General features: G+C 38.7%; 1 protein-coding gene across 1 annotated transcript in view; it reads left to right on the top strand.

The window, feature by feature from the left end:
- The first annotated feature begins 17,741 nt into the window (after window positions 1-17,741).
- LOC136862482 (testis-expressed protein 2) overlaps window positions 17,742-24,963 on the top strand; it is a 483,604-nt gene continuing 476,382 nt past the window's right edge. The window contains exon 1 of the mRNA XM_068225772.1: window positions 17,742-17,818. The gene's annotated coding sequence lies outside the window, so the exon portion shown is untranslated. The remainder of the gene's footprint in view (window positions 17,819-24,963) is intronic.

Here is a 24,963-nt window from a genome sequence, read left to right as displayed (position 1 = left end):
TTGAGAAGATATGGAGGACGGCGTGATCACTGCAGTTTGTGTTAATTTGCTAGGTTTAACCGAAGTAGACCTACAAACTATAGCCCATTGTCTACGTTTTCCACAGAAATTGCAAACGGAACTTTTGGCAGTGCATTTGCTCCTGGGTTGGCTATATAAATCACAAACGTTGCATTTACAGAGCGATGTTACCACAGCCGAAACGGGTGGAAGGCCATTCTCCTCAACTCTAGAGTGATTGTTTACTTTTCGACACATGTTATCTGTATCACCAATAATGTTAATTGAGCGCGAATCATTGTCGTACAAGTGAGAGTGCAATTGGGCCCGTTCTAAAGAACGTGCCTGAGTGTAAGCATCCGAGAGTGTAAGCGTCGTGCTCTCTAACAAGCGTTGTCGAATAACAGGACTGACTAATCCTCTAATAAACGCATCTCGAATGTACTCATCACAATTAGTTTTAGCAGCGATGGCTTTAAATTGGCAATCTCTTCCGAGAATAATTAGCGATTCTAGATAGCGGTCGATTGATTCGTTAGGTTGTTGCCGCCGAGTATAGAGTTGATGTCTAGCGAATATTTCGTTTACCGGCTTCACATATAAGATCTTAAGGATAGATATTACATCGTTATAAGAACGGCAAAGATTTACGCGTTCGTAGACGACAGGTGATATATAGTTTATTAGCATGCGGAACTTTTCCTCTTCTTTAGCTTCCGAAAATTATCTTAGAAAATCTTGGAACGTTTGGGACAAATGATTCCAGCGAGATGTGACTGTTGGTGAATCCGGATCCAAGTCGAGTAAACAGTAGTTGGCTTCAGGTGGTGTTCAATCATCAATCAATACTGATCTGCATTTAGGGCAGTCGCCCAGGTGGCAGATTCCCTATCTGTTGCTTTCCTAGCCTTTTCCGAAATGATTTCAAAGAAATTGGAAATTTATTGAACATCTCCCTTGGTAAGTTATTACAATCCCTAACTCCCCTTCCTATAAATGAATATTTGCCCCAGTTTGTCCTCTTGAATTCCAACTTTATCTTCATATTGTGATCTTTCCTACTTTTATAGACGCCATTCAAACCTATTCGCTATTCAAACCTGTTCCGTGAGATTTGTTTAATACATTGTTAATAATTAGAAATTGCTATTTACCCTTACGTAGATTTTATTAAGCAAATCTCAGCATATAGGCATGAGGCTTTCTGTTCTTCTTCTTCTACTTCTTGAGGGTGTGGGTTGGACTCTATTAATTTCGTCCAGTCACTATATCTGTGGTGTAAACACAAGTGTCTTGAATTCGGAATTTTATTATTTGTCATTTACGTAGAATGTGAGATAGATAGTGTATGTTATGGGGCCAATTATTGTAAAAATTTCACACGCTTTGTTATGATTTGCTTGTGTTTACCCGTAGAGGTTGGAATTAATTTTACAGTGGAAACAAGAAGCATATTTTGACAATATGAAGGAGGGAATAGCTCATCTTTTACAACTGCAATTTGGACTCATCAATAAACTTATTACTATATCAATTAAAGTAGGAGTGAGTGTTGACAATAAACAGGAAACACTAGTAGGAAGGGGAATAGATATATTTACAAGGCGTTGCATAAATTGACGACGGGGAGGATCAAATTGTGGATACCGAAATAAAATGTGTTTATTGTTACCATGTGGGTGGCTACACACTCAGGTAGAGGGGTTAGAAAGTTGGAAACGGTACTTACCGTATATTGCGGTGTAAGTGAGTGGTTGAAACGAAGACGTGTGATATTTGTGATATGCCGACGAGATATAATCCATAAAAAACAAGATTTGTGAAGAATTTGCGGCTGAATTTGATATAAAAAGTGGCTTTTTTTATGAGTGGAATATTGCCAATCCTCTTGGCACGAACTATATGCTGCATCGTAAAATTCAGGAAGGAAGACAAAGGGATGAAGGGCCACAAGAATTAGTGCTGCATTTTGAGTATTAGCTGCCTTATCTGCGAAATCATCTCGCTCATTTCCAAAAATACCGGAATGCCCTGGGGATCCACACTACTGTTATGTACACTCCTGATTGTTCGAGTTGATACAATAAATATTTCACATTGTAGAGATACCATTACAAGAGAGCTTGGGAGAGGTTAATGCATAAAATACACTTTGAGCATCCGTATATATAGTTGTTCGTTTATAATGCTGTTGCTGAATGCGAATAAGTGCTTGTCTAATCGCAAATAATTCTGCAGAAAATATAGAAAAAATATTTGGTAAATGGAAGGTTTCAATTATATTGAAATTGGGAATAAAATTGCCGCTTCTAAGCCATGCTCCGACTTAGAACCGTCAGTGTATATACTGATCTCATTCTCAGATAAGGTTATTCCAATTTTTTGGACGCGGAAGTACTATGAAAAGCATTGTGTTCTAAAGGCGAAAAATGAGTTGTAGAGGATATTATGATTTTAGGTTGGAAAATTAGGCTATTATAAAGGATAGAATACATAGGAAGTTTTGGAAAACGTAGAAATTTATCGTTCTGTGTGCACAACAGTTTGTATGCCTGATAGAGAGCAGGAGTTCGTTCTCCTCTCGGAGGGTGTTTCGTATAATATTCACGTAGAAGCGCTAATTTTGGAATTAATGGTGAACGGCTCGAAGAAAGTTTATTTAGACGGTATTTACATGCTAGAGTCTTTTTTAATACACCTATACATATTCGAAGCGCTTTGTATTGTATGGTATTGAGATGTGATACTATAGAAGGTGCGGCCATATCTATAAAAATGCACAATAATCGAATACAGAGCGACTCTTAGCACGATAAAGCGATAAAGCAACTAATGGATCTGCTCCCCAAATTCTACGCGTGATTGTTGTAAGCATTTGGATATACCCGCCGTTTTTTCGAATTGAATTAATATGATGTTTCCACGAGAGCGTATGATCAAATATGATACCAAGCTGTGTGTGTTGAAGTGAGAACGGAACTAAAAATTCATCAGGTACTAAGGGGAAGGTCATACGACCACTTATGCGTAAACAGCATTGCTATGCATTTAGGAATCGATAGACTTAAACCATGGGTATGTAACCACCTAATTATGTCACGCATTAAACCAGCTAATATTCTCCTCATTCAGGGATTCTCTCATGGGAGATATATATATTGCAAAATCATCAGCGTAAGACAAAAATCCAGCGTATGGTAAAATTATCCATTCTAATTCACGCATATAAAAAGCAAATAGAACACCGCTTAGAATGTCCCCTGTGGTAAGCCGGGTGAGATCTGTCGACCCGGAAGTGGAGTATGTGGTGATTTAATGATAAGAGTGCGGTATGCAAGTTATTGATATAAAAGTAATATGAACTTATACGTAAACTCCATCTGATCCTAGATTTCCCCGTAGTAAATGTAAGAGGACGGAAACATATGCACCTTTGACATCTAAAAATAGAGCAATTGAGCTATGTTTGCGATATCGAGCTAACAAAAGGTCAACGATGAACATTTTAAGGGGGTCTTGTGTACACCTTCTTTTAAGGAAAGCATATTGTGATGTGGGTTTCCAGTCCAAACGGTTTAATAGTATTTTTGGAATGTTTTCCTCACACATGAACCCAACACGATTCCCCTATAATTTGCCGGGTCTGTTGGCGTTTTTCCAGGTTTAAGTATTAGTATAAGATGATAGATGTTCCATTCTGTGGGGATATGTCCAGCAGCTAAGATATTATTAAAATATTCGAATATTTTCTTATGGGTTGAAGATGGCAACAATTGAAGCAAGTATGGGTTATTGAATCTGGGCCGGGAGAAGAACTTGTCGAAGATACAAGTGTTTGAGTTCATTCATTAAGTTGAATAGGTTGTAATAAAGTAGAATATAGAGTAGATTGGGAAACAGTTTGAGGAAAAGGGAAGGGAACGGTGTAGTCTGGAGTAGAGTGAAAAAGAGGGTAAGAATCTCTCGCGGAATGGGTGAATGTGGGCGATGTTGGGCAGCACGCGTAAGAGTTCTAATTGTATTCCACAAAAAGTTAGTGGACATTTGTGAAGTCAGAGATGATATGAAGGTTTTCCAGGTTGTCGTCCCTTTTCATGAAATATTATTTCATTCTTTTAATATGACGATTTAAACGTCATATCATTTCGGTACGTCTGAAATAAACGTTTTCTTTTTAATACCAATTGTTGGCACTCGCTATCCCTCCAGTAATATACTGTTAGGGTCGTGAATACGTGGACACACAAGGTTCGCAAGGACGAAATATATCAATGTAGGTATTAATAATAGAATGAAGTTACTATACGTGAGAGGAGTTTTCTGAAGGTTACTAAAATGATTGTGTATAAATGTGCAGTAAGTTTGCTTATCGAAAGTGTGAAATGAGCGAACATCGCTACGGATTTGAGTTGCTCTCTGCGTTAAGCATAGTTCTCCAATACCATGTGTGATAAATATACGATAATGATCACTAGAATATATGTCTAATAGTATTTGCCATGTGATTATGGGAGCCATGCGGGACCTACAAGGAGTTAAATGTACAGCAGGGGGATATTCTCGTGGGAGTTCCATCATTTAATAATGTGAAATCATATTGCTGAAACTCAGATAGGAGATAAAGTCCCCTTGGTGAATCATGCTGACTTCCCCATAACGTATGGTGGCAATTAAAGGCATCGAAGCTAATGACATGATCTAAAACATCAAATTGCCAAAACATGAGGCCATTGCTTTGCAGTAATGTAAACATCAGGAGGACAGTAGATATTAATGAAATGAATATAATTGTACATAACACCTATGGCGAAAATATAAAGAATTTGTTAAATGAGAGGTAAAATATGATGGGTAAGATATTGTTGAATAAAAATCGTTACTCCAGCACTACCTGGTCCATCTTGTCGATCAAGATTGAAACCCGGTAAACGAAATGTGGAAGAGCTAGAAACCATGTTTTCTTAATGGTAATGATATTAGAAGAGGTTTCGCGGATTAATTATTGTAACTCGTGTTTTTTAGGGACTATGCTTCTTGCATTCTACTGCAAAATGCGAAACATACAGTGCCATCGTATTAGTTATTTGATCCCTTAGATGATATATACCATGTGATAGATTCCCTTCTCCTCCGTCACTTTGTAATAGGAGACTTATTATTTTTAATTTATAATTTTAGAATTTCTTGTTGAAGTTGACTTTTTTCTGATGCAGAATGGTTGCCTGTTGTGATTCCTCATAGAGGTAGAGGCGGAAGGTTCAATATGGTTTACCTGGTGGGATAGATAGACTGCCCCTGCGAGGGGGTTAGTTCATTGCGTAAAATTGCCACATATCTCTCAGTATCAAACCCGGGGGTTGGAGTGGTTCGTGCAGATTGCATTACCACTTGGGTGCTTCTGTCAAAGCAGTTATTAATTTCGCAAACATGTCTAATATAATCAGAAAGAATGATTTCCCAAAGCTTACATGCAATGAATGTCAAACTGACTGGCCTGTAATTTTCCACATTATTTCTATCTCCCTTTCCTTTATACATAGGGGATACTATAGCAACTATCCATTCATTTGGTATAGCTCCTACACCTAAAAAAATTATCAAATAAGTATTTAAGATATGGTACTATATTCCAACCCACTGCCTTTAGTATATCCCCAGAAATCTTATCAATTCCAGCTGCTTTTCTAGATTTCAAGTTTGAATCTTACTGTAAATGTCATTGTTATCGTAGGTAAATTTTAATACTTCATTAGTATTACTCACCTCCCCTATCTGGACATGCAACCAACAATCTTTACATACTGCTGACTGAATACTTCTGCCTTTTGAAGATCCTTGCATACACACTCCCCTTGTTCATTAATGATTCCTGAATATGTCCTTCTTTGAACCTGTTGTTTCTGCCTTAAATTACCTATACATAACAATAACGTACAACGGGTGATTGTTATTACGAGTCAATACGCACCAATTAAGGACCGATATGGTCAAGTTTGTGTACCTATACATACCATTCCACTTTTCACTAAAATTTGCATGATCACCAATTATGCTTGCCATCATGTTATCCTTAGCTGACTTCTTTGATAGATTCAATTTCCTAGTAAGTTCTTCAATTTCTCTTTACTCCCACAACCATTTCTAACCTATTTTTTTTCCAACCTGCACCTCCTTCTTAGTCTCTTTACGTCTCTGTTATAATATAGTGGATCTTTACCATTCCTTACCACCTTTAAAGGTACAAACCTATTTTCAAATTCCTCAACAATTGCTTTAAACCTATCCCAGGGTCTGTTTACATTTTTATTTACCATTTTCCTGCGATCATATTTCCTTTCTTTCTAGTTGGCTGTTTGGTCTGGCACCTAAAGCCAATAAATTAATTAAAAAAATATTTCCTTTATAAAAACTTCCTCATGCCTGTTTATCAGCCATATGGTACTGCCTAATAGTTCTACTTTTGAGACCTTCCTTTCTAACACACTTATTTTAAACTACGACAAAACAGCTTCGTGATCACTAATACCATCTATTACTTAGGTTTCTCTATGAGCTCATCTGGTTTTATCAGCACCACATCCAGAATATTCTTCCCTCTAGCTGGTTCCATCACTTTCTGAATCAGCTGAACTTCCCATATTAACTTATTTGCTATTTGTTGTTCATGCTTCCTGTCGTTCTAATTACCTTCCCAATTGACATTGGGTAAATTAGGATCGCCTGCCATTATCACATTCCTTTTCATATCATTTCCAACATAGCTGATTACCTTATCAAATAATTCTGAGTCAGCGTCAGCGCTACCCTTTCCCGGTCTGTACACTCCAAAGAACTCAAGTTGCCTATTATCTTTAGAGATGAGCCTTACACCCAGAATTTCATGTTTTTCATCCTTAACATTTTCGTAGCTTACAAATCTTCTTTCACCAGAATGAATACTTCCCCTCCTACTATTCCTATCCTATCTCTACTGTACACACTCCTGCTCCGTGGGGATATTTCGGCATCCATTATATCATTTCCCAGGCATGAGTCAACTCCTATTACAATATCTGGTAAGTATATACTATTAAATTACTTAATTCAATTCCTTAGTTTACAATGCTTCTCCAGTTGAGCACTAACATTTTGATGTCATCCCTACATGATTTCCAGTTCCCTGTTTGCTTAACACCGTACCGCAAGTGAACATTTTCTGCATCTGACAAATTGAGCTTTGCACTGTTTTTCTGTGTAACAATACCGTTGGCACTTTCGACATAATATGTTTGCGAGAATGAAGAGTTCAACTTGTAAATATACGTTAAAAAGAGATACATATTGTGGCAAAGACTGGGTTCGGAATACAACTTCAACAGACCCTGTAGGCAGATACTCAATATGCTCATTATTGACTACCCGTCTGTTGACTCTTCGTACTGACTTAATAGGACCGTTAGATTGTGTGTATTTGAGTATTTCATCTTCCGTGATGTTTTTATCAACGTCTCGGTTCAGGCCAACTCTTAGTACATTTGAGGACGGAATATATGCTTTTAAATTGAATGTATTGAGAATGGAATGGCAAAAAAGATCATTACCTTGCAAGGCAGTGGTAAATGTCACTTGAAAACAATATCTCCCCTTTCAGGTAATGGATTTCATATTTAAAGCATTTCCGTGAAAATATCGCCCATGTGCCATAGGGTGTCACTGTCCAAGATGCTGGTTAATTTTTGGATTCTACGAATACGTTCATTGGGCCATAATGATTCGGAGTGTAAAGCTTCCTTTCCATTTGAACATTAGCAGCGTTATCTACTACGTGATTCTATTGAGAAGGTGTTTGTTCATTATGTTGATGAGCTTCAGAGCTTTGAAGTGATTCATTTTCCATTGAAACTTCTACTTCCTGTTTCATTGGTATTTGATCACTCAAAATATGCCCACTCCTCCGCTGGAGGCGGCCATCGTACCCTCAAATAACTAGCAATTAATATTGATTAAGTGACACACACAATATATATGTATGTATGTATGTATGTATGTATGTATGTATGTATGTATGTATGTATGTATGTATGTATGTATGTATGTATGTATGTATGTATGTATGTATGTATGTATGTATAGCTATATATCTATAGGAAGCACACGTGACACATTCACCGCACAAGTGAAGTGAAGTGAACAGCTTAAATGCTCCGCACGAACTCGTAAAATCTCACTAACGCAAACGCAAAACGTTATGCAGACCTCAGAAATCCTCAATGCACCACGCGGATACTAATAAACTTCCCAACACTTTTCCGAAGTCCAAAACAACATCTGTTTACGGTTGCTAAGGTAAACATCAATGCAGACTTTCTGTTATGTAATAAGTGAATTAGGTTAACAATAAATTTTATCATCACACCGGACAACATCCATGCTGAAGACATGCATGATGAGAGATTGCAGAGGATGGAAAACGATTTTTCCCAGTACCTGATTTCCTGAAAGGTTTTACCACCACAGTGAGAGAGCCGGAAAGGAATTCCTTAGCAAGGAAACGTATAAGGCCGTTCTGTTGACTACAGCATAAACAGTGGTGTGTGTCAAGTAACTTCTTCAGACCGGATTTCATTCAATTCTGACGTTAGAGGTGGTTTTTCTTGCGCTGCGACAAATGTCAGGCAGCAATGATATTCTAGATGCCAGAGCTTACTTCTTTGTTCTCAACTGCTTTTTGAAGACGAGAATCTTGACTAATCCGACAAGCAGAGACATGGTGGTGGAGTCAGGCCCTTCTGTGATCGGAAACGGTGAAGAGAATATTCCAAACACGCCCCAAAGTCTACGCAATGCAGCACATTTACCAGATCATTTCACGTGTATCCTTGAGGATCTGCACAAGTCCCCTGGTAAGTAACTTCTATGCCCAGGGTAGGCTATGCTCAAATACTGTTCATTGTTACAATAACTATCGCTTCATTATTGGTCTGGGACACGATTTAAAATCCAACCGTTCTCTTTTTTCCAAACTTTGTACCCTTCTATGAAGTTAGCATATCTGTCGTGTATAGGAGGTTTTGTTGTTCAAAAACCAAAAACATCTGCTTGATCCTTGTAACATGACCATGGTGTTGATCAGTGCTAATTGTCTTGATTAATAAGGGAGATGAAAACAGGAGGCTTCAGTACCCATCTGATTTGTTGCAGTGGATTGTTAAAGTTATTCATTATTTTGTTTTTAAAACCCAACCGTGTGTGGAAAAGAAACCTGGTGCATCTACTCTATGTGTGACTATTTAGTGCCTATGTTGTAGGATTCTCTTCACTTCAGTTGTCCTGAAATTGGACATTCACAGTTATTGAGTGAAGTTATTTGCGAGTGTGCTAGCCACATCAACAACAGAGATCCCTGAAAGACCAAAATATTTGAACGCGGGACCCTTAAAAGGGAAAGGTATCGTGTAAGTAGCTCCAAAATTGAGAGGTAAGTTTAATTATTTCTTTCCTATAGTATTTACTACCGTTAGAATTATTTTGTACGCATTTTTTCGTTTTATAGGGACACTATCTTCACTGAATGTATTTATTAAGATTCAAGGCGTGATTTAAATGTGTTTATCGAGTGGTTGGCAATATACGAAAGTAGAAATATTAAAAAAATATTATTTTTCTGTGCCCTAATGAACAATCGTGTTTCAATGCCGGCGTTGCAGCGCTCGGCGGTAAAATGGAAACTAGGTCCATATCGCTCATATCGCTGTACTGGAAAGGCAAAATAGCGTAGTCATAGTACAGCGCGGTGGTTCGGTGCACGCACCGACGAATTTCATTGATTACGACAAGCAAAGAGTTGCATGAAAAATACTTCTATCTCTATTTTCGAACCATATTGAAACTTTAAACATTGTCTAGTTAAACACTGACTGAACATTGTTTATGCACTGGAAGACCATGCTGAACTTAGACGTTGTTTAGGTAGATGTTGTCTAAGGCTTAAAACTGGTGATCGTTTCTGCAATCGGTCATATATATTTATTCCACGTTAGCCGCCTGAAACTAGGAATTATGGGAATTATTAAAAATTATTTGTACAAGCCCTCTTGCCTTATCAGCTAATTCGTTTATATATTTTCTTTAATTTTTAACAAACCCGGGTACCTGTTGTTGTGAGTTTTTTGTTTTGCACCCACTTCTAATACCCGATCACCAACTGCTGTTTGGCGCTATGAATGATGCTAGACATCAGCCATGGTTTACTTTCAGAGAAGCAATCGATACATTTTGGGAAACGTAAAACACTTGAACTATGAGATAACTTTGAAAAATATGTTGAAACGATTTCAAGCTCTCGGTTGCAATATGAGTTTAAACGTACATTTCTTCAATGATCATCTGGACTATTTGACTGACAAGTTAGGAGGCCTAAGTGATGACTAGAGTGAAAGATTCCACCAACATATAAAGCAAAAGGAAAGATGATATTAGGAACGGTGGAACGTAGTGATGTCAAATACACTAGAGACAATACGCGTCACTCTGCGAGATATCGAGGGACAGCGATTAGAGCCCTGTCTAGCGGAGTGACCTGGAGTTCTGATTCTGCCATAAGAGCACGTGTATTTGATTGTGAAGTTTTTGGCGTTATTTATGTGTCTGCATTAAGTTGACATAAGTAAATTGTAGCGTGTGTCATTCCTTTATATGCCCTGTCAACATGAGTGGAAAGATATGTGCTGCGTTTGGCTGCAATAACTATGAAGTACAGAGGGATTCGCGGTCTTTCTTCTATTTCCCTCGTGACAAGAAAATGTAAGTAAATACTGTGTTTGCATATCTATTCTTCCAGTTACAAAAACATTTTTACAGTAATTTCTAAACTTCTAACGTGCGCGACCCATATTTTAACTGGCTTAAAATATAATAAGCATATTTTATTGTATTAGTGCAGCAGTTAACCTTCAATACCGATGTCTTTTTGTAGGTGTGATCTGTGGGTTTTGACCGAATACAGGAAAATGCATATGGATATGTGTGTGGCTGGTTGTGTTCCAAGTTATCCCATTTGGAATGCCGTACTGCGTTGTCAAGCACTGAAGAAAATATGGGTGATTTAAGAAATGTACATATTTTGTTGAAACAATATGATGATGCAAATTTGCTTTACCCTAATCTAATAGCAAGTATCGCTTTTAGGGAAATTTTGAATGTTTTTGCGGCTAAATTTATAGATTTGACTTTCTGTTAGTAGGCTTCAAATTAAAAGAAAATTGTCCAGGTCTTAAATGTATATCCATTGAATCATGTGTGTGTGTGATGAATGTGCCGATATTTTTATTGACAAGTGTCCTAATGTGATGATACATTGCTTTTAAATGAGAAAAAGACAAATCTGCCTGTGGAAGTTTAGGCAGGTATGCTAAAGCTAAGAAAGTAATGCATTAATGAAAGATCAAGCCCTTTTACAGCAGTCCATTTCCCTTTTTGATTATATGTCTAATCTTGTCTTTAAATAATAACCTGTTATATAAATCTTCATTCTTTTATCCAGAATTGCTTTAGCAACTTTTAAGTTAATATTTTAGTAACACTTTCTTTCTAGACATAATTCATTTATCCAATTCCGTATATACATTTCCACTGATATTTGAATTTAGCGCGAATATCCAAATCATGCCACTAGAAGTGGCACTTGTGACTTGTCTCCCCCCGTTTTTAAAAGGCTAAATCCGGAAGTGTCACGTATTGTCTCCACTGTATTTGGTGATGTTGCCTGTCCACTGTTGGTGCTTGAAGAGGGAAACTACGCAACATGGCAAAAACCGCCGTTCTTCCATGCAGAGAAAATAGTTCTTCTTCAAGATGCTTGATATCAACCATGGTGTTCTGTGGGTGTACTTTCAGAGAATCAATCGTTACATTTTCGTGAAACGTAAAACACGTGAACTATAAGACAACTTTGTAAAATATGTTGAGACGATTTCAAACTCTCGGTTGTAACATGAGTTTAAAAGTACATTTCTTCAATGATCATCTGGACTATTTGCCTGGCAATTTAGGAGGCCTAAGTGATGACTAGAGTAAAAGATTCCACCAACATATAAAGGAAAAGGACTGATGATATTAGGAACGGTGGAACGTAGTGATGTTGCCTGTCTACTGTTGGCACTTGAAGAGGGAAACCACGCAACGTGGCAAAATCCGCCCCCCTTCCATGCAGAGAAAATAGTTTTTCTTCAAGTGATGCTTTGCAAATGTACGTAGGTAGTCTGTTTTATGGTGTGCAGGCTTTTTCTATTTTACAGTGCATTTTGTTGGAAAAATGTAACTTTTATGACATTAGTTTTGTATATTGTAAGAAAATGGACTCCACCATTGAATTCAGTGTATTAAAATTACTTTTACAATCGCCTATAACATCTGAGACCCAAGAGAAAATATTTTTCTGGCAAGTAATTTAGAGTTTTTTGATCTTTAAGGGTTGTTGCCGACCCTGCGGTGTAGGGATAGCGTACCTGCCTCTTACCCGGAGGCCCCGGGTTCGATTCCCAACCAGGTCAGGCATTTTTGTTTGGTTCTGTGGGCTGGATCGTGTTCCACTCAGCCTACAGGATTGCAATGGAGGACTGACCGTGATGTGGCGGCACCGGTCTAGACAGACAAGAAAAACAGCCGAAGTGATTCGCCATTCTGACCACACGACACCTCATAATTGCAGTGATGTGCATGTGGTATAATTTTGGTTTTAAGTGTTGTCAAAATTTAGTGAAATTAGTTCAAAATTACGATATTAAAGAAAATGATGTGGCTGTTGGTAAATATCATGAAGTGATATGAAAAAACGCAGAGTAGATTTGAAATCCGAACATGAGTTTCTTTAATGTTCGTGTATAGAATTAATTTTCTGCAGATCTATAAGGGGTGTAAAAATTGAGTGAAATGTGATCACAATAATTATATTAAAGGTAATGATGAGCCTACTGTGAAGAATCTTTACGTTGTATCGAAAAACGGAAAGCAGATTTGAACTCAGCAAACTCAAGTTTGGTATGATCAGCTATGGAAACTTTTACGCCACCAGGAAAAATTTATTGCTTTTCAAAAAATATACAGGCGATTAAAGAATGAAGTAGATAGAAAGGCGAGCAGGTCAGCAAACGAAGAATGACTAAGGGCCGATTGTATAAATCGTTTGATCTTAGATCAGAGACGAAATTGATCTCGGTTCACGCAAAACTCGTACAATTGTATTGTATAAACGTTATCCTTAGATCATTTCGCTTTGAACGACGATCAGCTTTGACTGGAGAAATTTCTCCGATCGAACTCTTTGATCTTAGTTCAAGGAGTTTTTTTACTTGAGATACAAGAACAGCTGATTGTTAATAACATATTACCTTTGTTTTTACGATAAATGGTTAAAAAATACACTGAAGTCTAACCTCATACTTTGGTAGTTATAGTTGTCCGTATATAGGCACCATTACGCTTCTTTTAATGTAGTGCATGTAATAATTCTATAACATAACCTCGATAAATTGCTTACGTTATTATCTTATCTCGTTCGTATTTTACAGATGTCTGATTACTCTGATTTCTCTCAATATCTTCTGATGAGGAAAATGATTAATTTCGTCGGGCTCCTTGTGTGTTCTGTGAAAGAGGAAATCCAATGAGAGAATTGAGTTATAAGAAGTTAAAACTGAGGGATTACTTGGGAAAAGATACCGTGGAACGGCTAGAACACAGATTGCGTTATATTCTACTTAAAAACTACTAACTCAAATGCACATGCTGTTACTACCTTTTAGATTCTTTGCCACGGGAAGTTTTCAGTTAGTCGTTGGTGATTTACTGCATGTAGACGCAGCGACAGTCTGCAGAGCCATTCATCGCGTATCTAATCTTATTACTGCACTGAAGCACGAGTTTATCAAAATTCCTTCCGAACAAAATGACGTGAAGAAAATCATGCGTGATTTTTTTCGATGAAAAACACTTCCCTGGTGTTATTGGCGCTATAGATTGTACCAGCATACCTATAATATCTCCTGGGGCGGATAACGCAGAAGTTTATAGGAATCGTCATGGGTGCTTTTCGTTAAATGTTCAAGTTATTTGTGATGCTAGGCTCAGGTCCCTAAATATCGTAGCTTACAATCGAGCCCATAAAGTAACCAGGTCAGCAATAGAAAGAATATTTGGGGTTGTGAAAAGACGGTTCCCTTGTCTCAGTATGGAGCTAAGAGTGAATTTATCTCGTGTTCTATTAATCATAGGTGCAGCATTCGTCTTGCACAATATCACTGTAAATGCAGTAGATGAGGTCCCTGAAAGAGATGAGGCTGTGTTCGCTGCAAGAAGAGTATTCGAAGAAATTCCAGTACCTGCTGCAAATGACGTTCATGGAAGAGAAAACACTTATTAATTATTAATTAATTATTATTAATTAATTATTAATAATGTATTTAGGTAACAATATTTACAAAAAATTTACAGTTGGCTCTTTCGAAAAGTGGTTCAAGCTAAATTATACGAACAGTTTATCTGCAACAAAAATAGCCAAAAACATAATGTACTTCACAACTATATGCGTCTAATAACGCCACTGTACTATGCAATTAAACCCAGTTTTCCTTATTGTCCAGGCCTAACTTTCTCCTTTTCATTAAAATTTCCATTTTTTATATTTCATTATCAAGTTTTATGTCTCAGTTTCATTTTATGCTAGTCGACCGTGACTTCGTGAGCACATCAGGAGTTTTCGAGTTCGAGGTGTGGAGGCATTCTATAATGCTGATTGTACCAAAGTATCTGAGACTCTGAAGGCGATCGTGATTAGATACCGAGTGAGAAGACATATCTATAATTTGTACAAACTTCAGTCTGCAGTTATAAGAGTCAGAGGCTATGAGAAATCATGAGCAGTCCAAGAAGGAGTGAGGCAAGGCTGTAATTCGGAAACAGGAGCCTGAAATAGAAGAAATAAAAGAAGTGTAGGCCTATTGCTTGCCGACAAATTTAACTTACACAATACAGAATTATTGTATGATTTCTCTACTTACTTGTTCAATACAAATATTTCAGTCATTTTTTCTTTATTTCTTTCTTTCTCTCGGCACACAGAATACGAATACGAATGAAAACATTCACACTGCTCAACTGCGACTAGTGACACTCGACTGTTTTTGGGCTCTTGCCAAGCGCTCACATATGAACTGCGATCAAAATTGAACTTCGATTAGTTGATCTTAGATCAGTGTTATACAATACTACACCGGTCTGATCTCGGATCATTTTCTGAACTTAGACAAACTGATCTCTAGTCAGTGATGTTTATACAATCAGCCCTAAAATTTAAGTTGAAGGATGTTGAAAGTAGGTGCTGCATACAGGAAAATCAAGGATAACTTTGGCGAAAACGTACCTAGGTGTATAAGTATAAAGAGCTAAGTTGGAAAGGCACTTCTAGGTAAAGAAGACAAGCCAAAAATATGGAAGGAATATATTCAACAATTGTATCAAGGAAAATATGTAGATGATAAGGTTCTGGAACAAGAAGTGTCTGTTGTTGCTCATGAAATGGGAGATTGATTGTTTGATTGATTGTTTGATTGTTTGATTGATTGATTGATTGATTGATTGATTGATTGATTGATTGATGAAGAAAAGGTTCACCGTGTGATGGTATGTTAAGAATGGAAAGGAAGACTTCGGCGATAACTAGATTTTTGGACGGGTTTATCACATGTGACGAGTCCTGGTGCCGTCGTTACGATCCAGAGTTAAAACAGCAAATTGCCCAATGTAAACATCCTTCCAGTCCAAGTCCCAAAAATGCCCAAGTTCAGGCGAGTGCAGGGAAACTCATGCACCTTTTTTTCATAAGCAGGATATTGTGTACAATCATGTTGTGAAAAAGGAACGTATTGTTACTGCTGATTACTATTGTAGAGTGTTTAACACGTTCCCTGCGGCAGTGAATTTCGATGACTTAATGTTACGTCGTATCGGCCCACCGGTGACCCGATGCTGCCTTTAGTTATTATCGGTTCGGGTCACCGGTGACCTGACGAATTTGACTTTGTTTACTCCCTAGTATGACATCCTAAACCATGCATGTGCACTTGTTGTGTGCGTTATTGTTGAGGAGACATTCCAGCGTATTTACCTGTGCGACAGTGTTCCGATTCAACAATTGCGTGAAACAGAAATGACCCCGGAAATAATTGGGTCACCGGTGGGCCGATCAAAACTAGCAGTATGCCTCGATCCTTTACTTCAATTGGAACACTATGTTGCCATTAGTTAACAGAAATTCGTAACTAGGACGTAGTTACTTACTTCGCAATTCTGGGAAGTTCGCACCGACGGATAAGAGTAACATGTTTCGGGGCACATGGTGACCCGAACCGCACGGAACGTAATATAGGCCCACCCCAGTGCTGTCCTAACCCTCTTTCTTTTCCGTGCCGCCGGTGTGTCAGAATGTGAAAGCTCCATACCTAAAAAAGGACGTGAAATTGCTTGTAAATATTATATACGGAAGATAGTAAATATGTCAATAACTATTCCAATAACTCCAATAACCTCTATTGGCTTTCCTAAGAGCAATGTAGAAAGCAGATATCAGAAGGGTGGTACTCCTTAAACAACAGTCTACGATCTGCGGACAGCAACACTCTAGGCTTCATTCACCGTAACCGCGCTAAGCGATTCCCGCGTAAAAATATAAGTCAGACAACAATCGGGACTCAGGGTGACCCGATGCGATATGAACGGAAGATGAAAAAAACTTCCTTCGGGTCACCGGTGGGCCGATCAAAACTAGCAGTATGCCTCGATCCTTTGCTTCAATTGGAACACTATGTTGCCATTAGTTAACGGAAATTCGTAACTAGGACGTAGTTACTTACTTCGCAATTCTGGGAAGTTCGCACCGACGGATAAGAGTAACATATTTCGGGGCACATGGTGACCCGAACCGCACGGAACGTGTTAAGGGGCCACGGAAAAGAAACATTGCAGAAAAAGGACCGAACTTTGCTCAAACGGGATGGATCTTGAACCAGGACATCGCACCTGCGCATCGGGCAATCATAACACAATAATAGAATTGGGCATTGAGATGATGCCACATCCTCCTTATTCACCGGACCTAGTACCATGCGACTTCAACATTTTTCCTCCAGTGAAAAAGGAACCTCAGGGTCGTTATTTTCAAACAATGCAATTTTGGGAATACTCAACAGACTATCAAGAGAGGGCTCCAGGGAGTGTTTTGAACAGTGGACTGAACGCTGAAACAGTTTTGTCTCCAAGGAAGAATACTTTGAAGGTCTGTAAGTGAATTTGAATATAAGTAGCCAGTATTTTGCTGCAAAAATTTCATTCCGGTTTTTTTGACATCCCCCTCGTATGTACCAAATACACCAAATTTCCCCACTACCATAGTGAACAGTAAAAATGTATCTTCCATCTACCATTGAAACGAAAGATCAACACAGTGACTATACGTTGCGCTGGTACGAAGTTGAATGAATGTACAAGATAGAAGAATATTCCCGCATGAGTGTGAGAATTTTATCTTTCTGATGTTAAACATTCCTTGATTTGATATTAAACTCCTTGGATGGTTTGATGATGTTCTGTGGTATACTATTTATATTTTTTTTGTAGAGTGATTTTGAAGTGTGTAGAAGGACATAATGAGCTGTCATTTATGATTTGCCTGGCTCTACCTTGGCGAATGTATGTGGTGAATTCAAGTTCTATTGTTGTTGTTTGTGTTGCCTTGATGACAGTGTAACGTCTGTAGTTCCTATATCCGTGTGTGGCAACTATTCGTGTAAGTATCAGTCAGCTGTGAACCTCAACCCCACTATAGGGAAATAACCAATGCCCCATAGAAGACTTTTGATCCTATTTCTGAGGGATTTAAGTGTTATTTTGTTGTAGTTTGTGCTTTCTTAGATGGAATATGTGTGTTTGACATTGATTATTAATACTGTCACTATTAATTTATTTATATATACTCGACTGATAAATGTTCACCGGCTAGTGTGTTGCGTAGTTTGGGGTAATACATTCACGGTATGATCGTAATCATTCTACAAGGAAGTTCGTTTTGCAGTTTTGCATTTAAATCAATGTCGGGAATAGTGACAACGTTTTTTCAACATGGGTACAGCCACTGTCTTCGAAGGCAGTGGTACAGCAGAAATATAGCTTCGTTCTTTTTGTTAACGTACGGTATTCCAGTCTTCTAAATATAATTACCGGTACTTAACCCTAATTGGATGTGAGTATAGTTTCAGTGTATTTATTCTATACTTGTGTTAGTGTCATATCTTCATTACAATTGCAATGTTTACGGCCATCACCTGTTATTGTGTTGCGGAATTTAGGATAATATATTCACGCCATAATCGTTACCTTTCGTTAAGGAAGCGGTAGAAATTCAGTAAGACTTACATTGCTTTTATAGCACGATAATGATGTAATATGTTGGAAATCTTAAGTGGAATACCTAGTAGAGGAGAGATGTGTTCACTGCGACCCACCCGCTTTCCCCTAGAAGTAATTTTGCTTTTATAACCTAATAGAATTTATCACGTGCCATAGTCCATCCCCTAACTATGTACCAGCATTTCCATTGGGTGAGACACAATGGGATATGATGTCACTCCCAGCAATGAAATAAAATGAATTCCGTTACCAACCCGCGCACAAGAAATGCACAACTGCCCAGACCAATGGGGGTGTCACGCAGGATACTAGAGGCCTAGGGCCGCTTCGCGGCTTCTAACCTGGGGGGCTATGCTCCCAGTCCCCTTTTGCTTGATCCAGACCAATGGTCTAACCAATCCAGACCAATGGCATTGTCACTAACCTACCCGAAACAATCCAGACCAATGGAGGTGTCACGTGGGTTGGCCTAGGGCCGCTTCACGGCTTCTAAACTGGGGGCTTATGGCCCCAGACCCCCTTTGCTTGGTCCAGACCAATGGCTTTGTCACATCCCCTTTGCTTGATCCAGACCAGTGGCCTAACCAATCCAGACCAATGGCTTTGTCTGATATTTTTACAAGATAGCGGCAGGTCGACATGTATTGTTCCAAGTGATCCATATTTTTTTGTTGTTTATAGTGGTTAAACGCGTTACATGTGGAAGTAACAAAGTGATCTTTAACGGTGGGATGTTCAGTGAGTGGCCTAGCGGCTCATTCCTCCAAGAGAACTTGCTAATTGTGAAAAATAGTAAAATATCGTGTTTAACATGGTGTGCCAGTGAAAATGTGTACATGACCGCTGATACTGGCAGTGCGCTTCAAGTGAGGCGCAGGGTTGCCAGACCACCCTCATCAACATTTCACCTCATTCTCCTGACCATAGCTGCGTGCGGAGATGTAGAAACAAATGTCATATTTTTTATTCTAAGGGCCGCATCAATCAGCTGTACGTGAAGTGTGTGTTGTGTGAAATGTCCACGCATAAGACCTGCGCCAAAATCTCTCCATCTGATTACCATAAAATGAAACGTGACTTGTCGTTGTGGCAGTGCTGGAAGTGTTGTCTCCCGGTACCATCGGACTCGTTCTTCGAAGTGCCAGACAAAATAAATCATGTAAATAACTTTGTAAATAGTAATGACTCAGTTACTAGTGTACAGGGCTCCCGAAACATCACCATTCTCTCATTTAATGCCTGTAGTATAATGGGTTATGGGAGACAGCAGGAGATAAGAGCATCACTGGCAAGTATCGAACCATCAATCGTAAGTGTCTGTGAAACGTGGTTGAGCAGTGCTACTTATGACGGTGAAGTATTCCTGCAACCATACTTGGTCTTCAGGAAGGATAGAACCTGGACGTCTGGAGGGGGTGTTCTCCTGGCTATACAACCGGAACTAAACCAGTCTGACTAGGATACTTGGAGACTGACAATGAAGCTCTATGGGTGGAGGTGACATGTAGGGGCAACAAATTCTTGATAGGTAGCATATATCGGGCTCTGAAATCCAAGCCCTGTATAAATGAAGGATTACTGGAATCTCTAAGACGAATGCAACTCATTCAGCACAAGTACAATGTGCCATCTTCCTCGCAGGCGCTTTAACCTGGACACAATATGGACCTGTGATTCCGCTCCCATCCCTGGAAATCCATTGGCAGACACATTCCTAACAGGGTTCTACGATCTCTTTCTAAATAGCTTGTTTTAGAAGCAACATGTATCACCAAAACATCCCGTTCCGTATTAGATCTGTTTCCACTAATCATCCCTCCTCAGTATCTCGAGTTGAAGTCATACCTGGCTTCGGTGATCATCACGCTATTCAAGCGACTCTAGCTACCCTAGATTGCAGAAAACCTGTCAAACACAAATCCAGGCCTCAGTATAACTTCAGGAAAGCTGACTGGAAATCCCTCTCCGCCTTACTACTGAATCACCTACCGACTCCAACCTCCTTATCAACCTGCGACGTAGACTCTTTGTGGTTTGCCTGGAAAAATACATTTTTCTGGTGTGTTGACCAAACTGTACCGAAATGCACTTTAAAAATAGAGAAGAAAGCTCCGTAGGTTAAGAAAGAACTTTTGAAGTTAATAAGGAAACGGAACAATCTATACAAAAAGTGGAAACTTTGCTAAACGGAACAAGCGTGGGAAAAGTACAAATCCGCACGGAAAGACACTAAGAATAGGATCAAGGAGGCTTACAATCAGTATATTCACAAGGCTTGCTCAGATACCAAAGAGCTGTGGAAGCTACTAAAAGGGAACTGTAGCAGCGCTGCACCAAGCTCCTTTCAAACTAACAGGAAATCCATCTCCACGCCCACAGACATTGCCTCAGCCTTCATTGAAAAATTTAAAGAGAATTTCTCCCAGGCGCAATCAGCTGGGGACATGTATATAACCAACACACTTCTCGGAACTTGAGGTGCTAGCAAGTTTGAAGAGAATTTGACCCCATGCGGCGAGCGGCCCTGATGAAATACCCAGCCGTATACTCCGTAACTGCGCTGAGTCACTGGTACCATCTCTCTGCGAACTATTCAACCTGTCGCTTCACGGTGGATCACTGCCTCAAGATTGGAAGTGTGCTGATTTAGTTTTGATTTTCAAGAAAGGGGACAAAGCACTCATTGACAACTATCGGCCAGTGTCTCTTACATCCCACGTATGTAAATGTATGGAACGACTGGTAGCCTCTAATATACGGGAATACTTCTGGGAAGGTAATCTGCTAAGTGGAAGCCAGCACGGTTTTCTTCCAGGAAGATCCTGTAATACTTTATTAACAAAGGTTATTGATGAGTGGCAGTTCTTTCTGGAGAAATCTAAAATTGTTCAGGTAGACTGCTTGGCTTTGGACTGGGCTAAAGCTTTTGTCCAAATTCCTCATGAACGACTTTTGTTAAAATTAAGACAGATGAATGTTAGGAGAAGTGTACTGGGATGGTTGCGGTCATTTCTCGAGGGTCGAACTCAACATGTTGTGTTTGATTGGAGTTCGATCATCGACCGTTAAAGTTGCCTCAGGTGTATGTCAAGGTACCATCGTGGGACCTTTATTATTTAATGCATTTGTCTCTGATTTTCCTAAATGTTTGTCCTCAACCATAGCCCAGTACGCTGATGACACTAATGTACAGGGATATACAATGTGCAGATGATTGTCTGAAGTTACGATCAAACTTGGACACTATAGCAGTGTGGTGTTAAGTCAATGGTCTCAACATTAATGCTGGAAATTGTAAATGCATTAGGTTAAGTAGGTCTTGACACCCAGTAGAATGTATATATAACATTAATAATGTATATATTGAGCGAGTTAAAACCATGCATTTGTTGGGAAAAACCATTTCTGAACAACTAAAATGGAACACACAAACAGAGGAAGTGAGGTGCAAAGCTGCCAGGGTGCTCGGTTTTATGCACAGAAGCCTCCGTGGGTGCAAGTTGAATGCTATACGAACAGCTTACCGAAAATTAGTGAGACTTATACTAACGTATGGTCTATCTGCCTGGCACCCTACCACTGCAGCTAACCTTCACAAACTAGAAGGAATCCAACGTCGCGCAGAATGACTAATTAACAAGAACAGCTGCCTCTCTTCTCTCCCGTCAATCGCCTCCTTCTGTAAACGAAGCGACATCACCTTCTTACACAAGTCCCTTACAGGGGCCATTCTCCTTTCACCATTCCCTTGACTCTCCTTATCTTACAGCGAACCGAGTCCTACAAACTAGGTTTATTTGTTTGTTCAGCGCGGCTTTGGTACAATCTACCTGCCAACATTAAATGTAGAAATGTAAATATAGTTCAGTGTTTTGTTAGGAAGCACATACAGTGAGAAAATGCATGTGAATATGTGAAAGAATGAACGAGGGAGTGAAAGGTTGTATAATTGAGAAATATGTATATATTAGGCTATACTTTGTTACTTTACGTGTAAATAGTGTATATGACTGTTTTAGTTTAGGATTTAGATAATTATTTCAAAGGTCAGGGGGCACTACGTGTAGGGGGGCTTGTCCTTTCCCCCTGGCCTTCCATAGATACTGTAAAGGTTTGTGGTAAATAAATAATGAATGAATGAATTCGTAAATTCAGAAGTAGCGCCACTACACTAGGACTAGTTCTTCATATGAACAGTTGGCAGCTCTGTCCACTGCACGATCAAGCCCTTCACGAGACGCGAGCGAGAGAGAAACAAATGACAGTGCAGTCGTGCCTAGATACGTGCGCTGGAAAATGTAAGTTGTTCTGAATTTTTGCCAGTATCGTTTCACATAATTTTTTGCATGATTTTTCTCTTTCCTAAACCTGTGTAGATTTTAGAAGTGATAAATTACTAGGAAGGATTACTGTTGATGTAAGGTGCATGCCTCTCCTCTCTCTATTCTGTTTTCCGCACAGAATGATGTGTATCTCCTAGGCTTGCGAATTTATGCTTGAAGCAGGGTACATTTCTTTAGCATTTAACAATACTAATTTTTTATCATGTTTCGTCAGACGACTGTAAGCAAGTTATTTTATGAGAGAATTGTGGAAGAAACAAAATAAAAACAAAAACAGTAGGATGGGAAGACTTTACAAGTATTATGAGGGTTAAGAATGGAGACCACCTATGTGACATTTTTGATTGAAATTTGGTTTTTTCCATGTACCCTTTCTGAAAGTTACCGTGCATCTTTCTGAAGGGACCAAGTTTCCAAAAACCATGCCAAAGCTACAAAATACAACAATTAGCTCTGTCTTGTATCTTCAGAAAGAACTACTACTTTGCTGTAAACAACCCCTATCTTCTACTTTGCTGTAAACAACCCCAATCTGCAGCTGATGTCATGGTTGTACAATGCCTGCCGAACAGTAAGGTATATAATCTCATTTCTTCCTGCATTTTCCAAGGAATTGAGTTTATTTTGCGAATGAAATGGATTTAGTTATAATTATGACCATATATTAGTCATATATACACGAGTATTGTCTTGAAAGTAGTGGCACTAAGGCTTCAAGTAACTTAAAACATTCACTGTTCTTTTTCATGTAGTTACCTTCATGTTGTCATTATTAACACTACTGATCTATAAATGTAGATAAAAGTACTGAAAAACAAGCCTGTTGTTATTATTTCTCTGTAGTTATCACAATTAAAGGGTATAATTATTATTCCTGTGATATTTACTGTGCAGTTAGAATTGTCATCAGCCTTGCTGTTTATGGAAACAAATTTGTATTTCAGAATGTCTCGTGTCAAGAATGTACTCTGCCTAGCTCTGAGCAGGCTGATCAAGAACAGCATTGCTGCAGAAATGGAAATGGTGGAAGAGGAAACAGTAGATGATCTTGAGTGGCTGTCTTATGGTGAAGATAATGAAAATGAGATAGATAACAAGGAGGATGATCCTAAACAAGTACCTGGAGGTGAAAATAATGAGAGGTTAAATACCAAATGAAATGCAGTGACTGAGGACAGAAAAAGGAAAAGAACGCATAGGGCAAATCCACATTTGTGAAAGTAGAACAAGAATAAGATTCTGTGTGGAAAGGAAAAAACTTTACCTGTATAGGTTACCACAAGAAAAAACGTGAAAAGCTAAATCATGCTCAGAGGCGAGCCAGGAAGCTGGGGCCTGTATGTAACTCACAAATAAGCTTGAAGTCAAAAGTTTGTCAGTGCTCAGAAATCACTGTAATAGATTGAGATATTATATTTCTAACATTCTGGAATGATATGAGTTTAGGACTATTGGAAACTTTTCTCATGTCACAGACAGCCACGCAGTGAAAGACCACATGAGGTTTGAGGTGTGTTGTTGACTTACACTTATGCGCTGAAATCCAAATATGAAACATACAGTTTCTGCAAAAGTGTGTTTATCCGTACCCTGCGCCTTAACCCTCTTGGAACCAGGAGCCGATCTGGTCAGCCGTTCACCATCAGCTGGAAGAGGCCAGCGCTCCACCTCTCTCTACTGCCCTCTACTACTGTAAATTGCTAGGCTGTTTTAAGTGCAAATACATGTATTTTCAAACTCACATATAGCAAATACTGGCAAGATATTTTCTATATCTTGACTACTTAGAATAAACAACTGATCAGAGTGATATACAGAATTAAAGACGCTTTATTGTTGATGTTTTCGATAATGTTTATTTTCAAGAAAAGAAAATTATTTCTGCAATTTCTGTCTATATCTACTTTGAAAAAATAATTTACAATACAGCAGTATATACATAATGATATAGGCTAGAATATATTTCTGAATATAATTTTATAAAATAATTACTTTGAACAAGAAAAGTATGAACAGTAACAATTCAGATATATGAACATATGTCACTAGTAAAAACAAGATATTTTACTCACCTATAAAATGTGCAGATATCGTTGCTGCCGGCCAAAACCTCCTATTTGAAATATTTTAGCTTAGAACTTTGGCCGGTAAGGTTCTGTCATCTACGGTGCAAAATTGTGTG

Source organism: Anabrus simplex, chromosome 1 (genome assembly GCF_040414725.1).
Source record: "Anabrus simplex isolate iqAnaSimp1 chromosome 1, ASM4041472v1, whole genome shotgun sequence".
Classification (NCBI taxonomy): Eukaryota; Metazoa; Arthropoda; class Insecta; order Orthoptera; family Tettigoniidae; genus Anabrus; species Anabrus simplex.
This window is presented reverse-complemented; position numbering and strand designations above follow the sequence as displayed.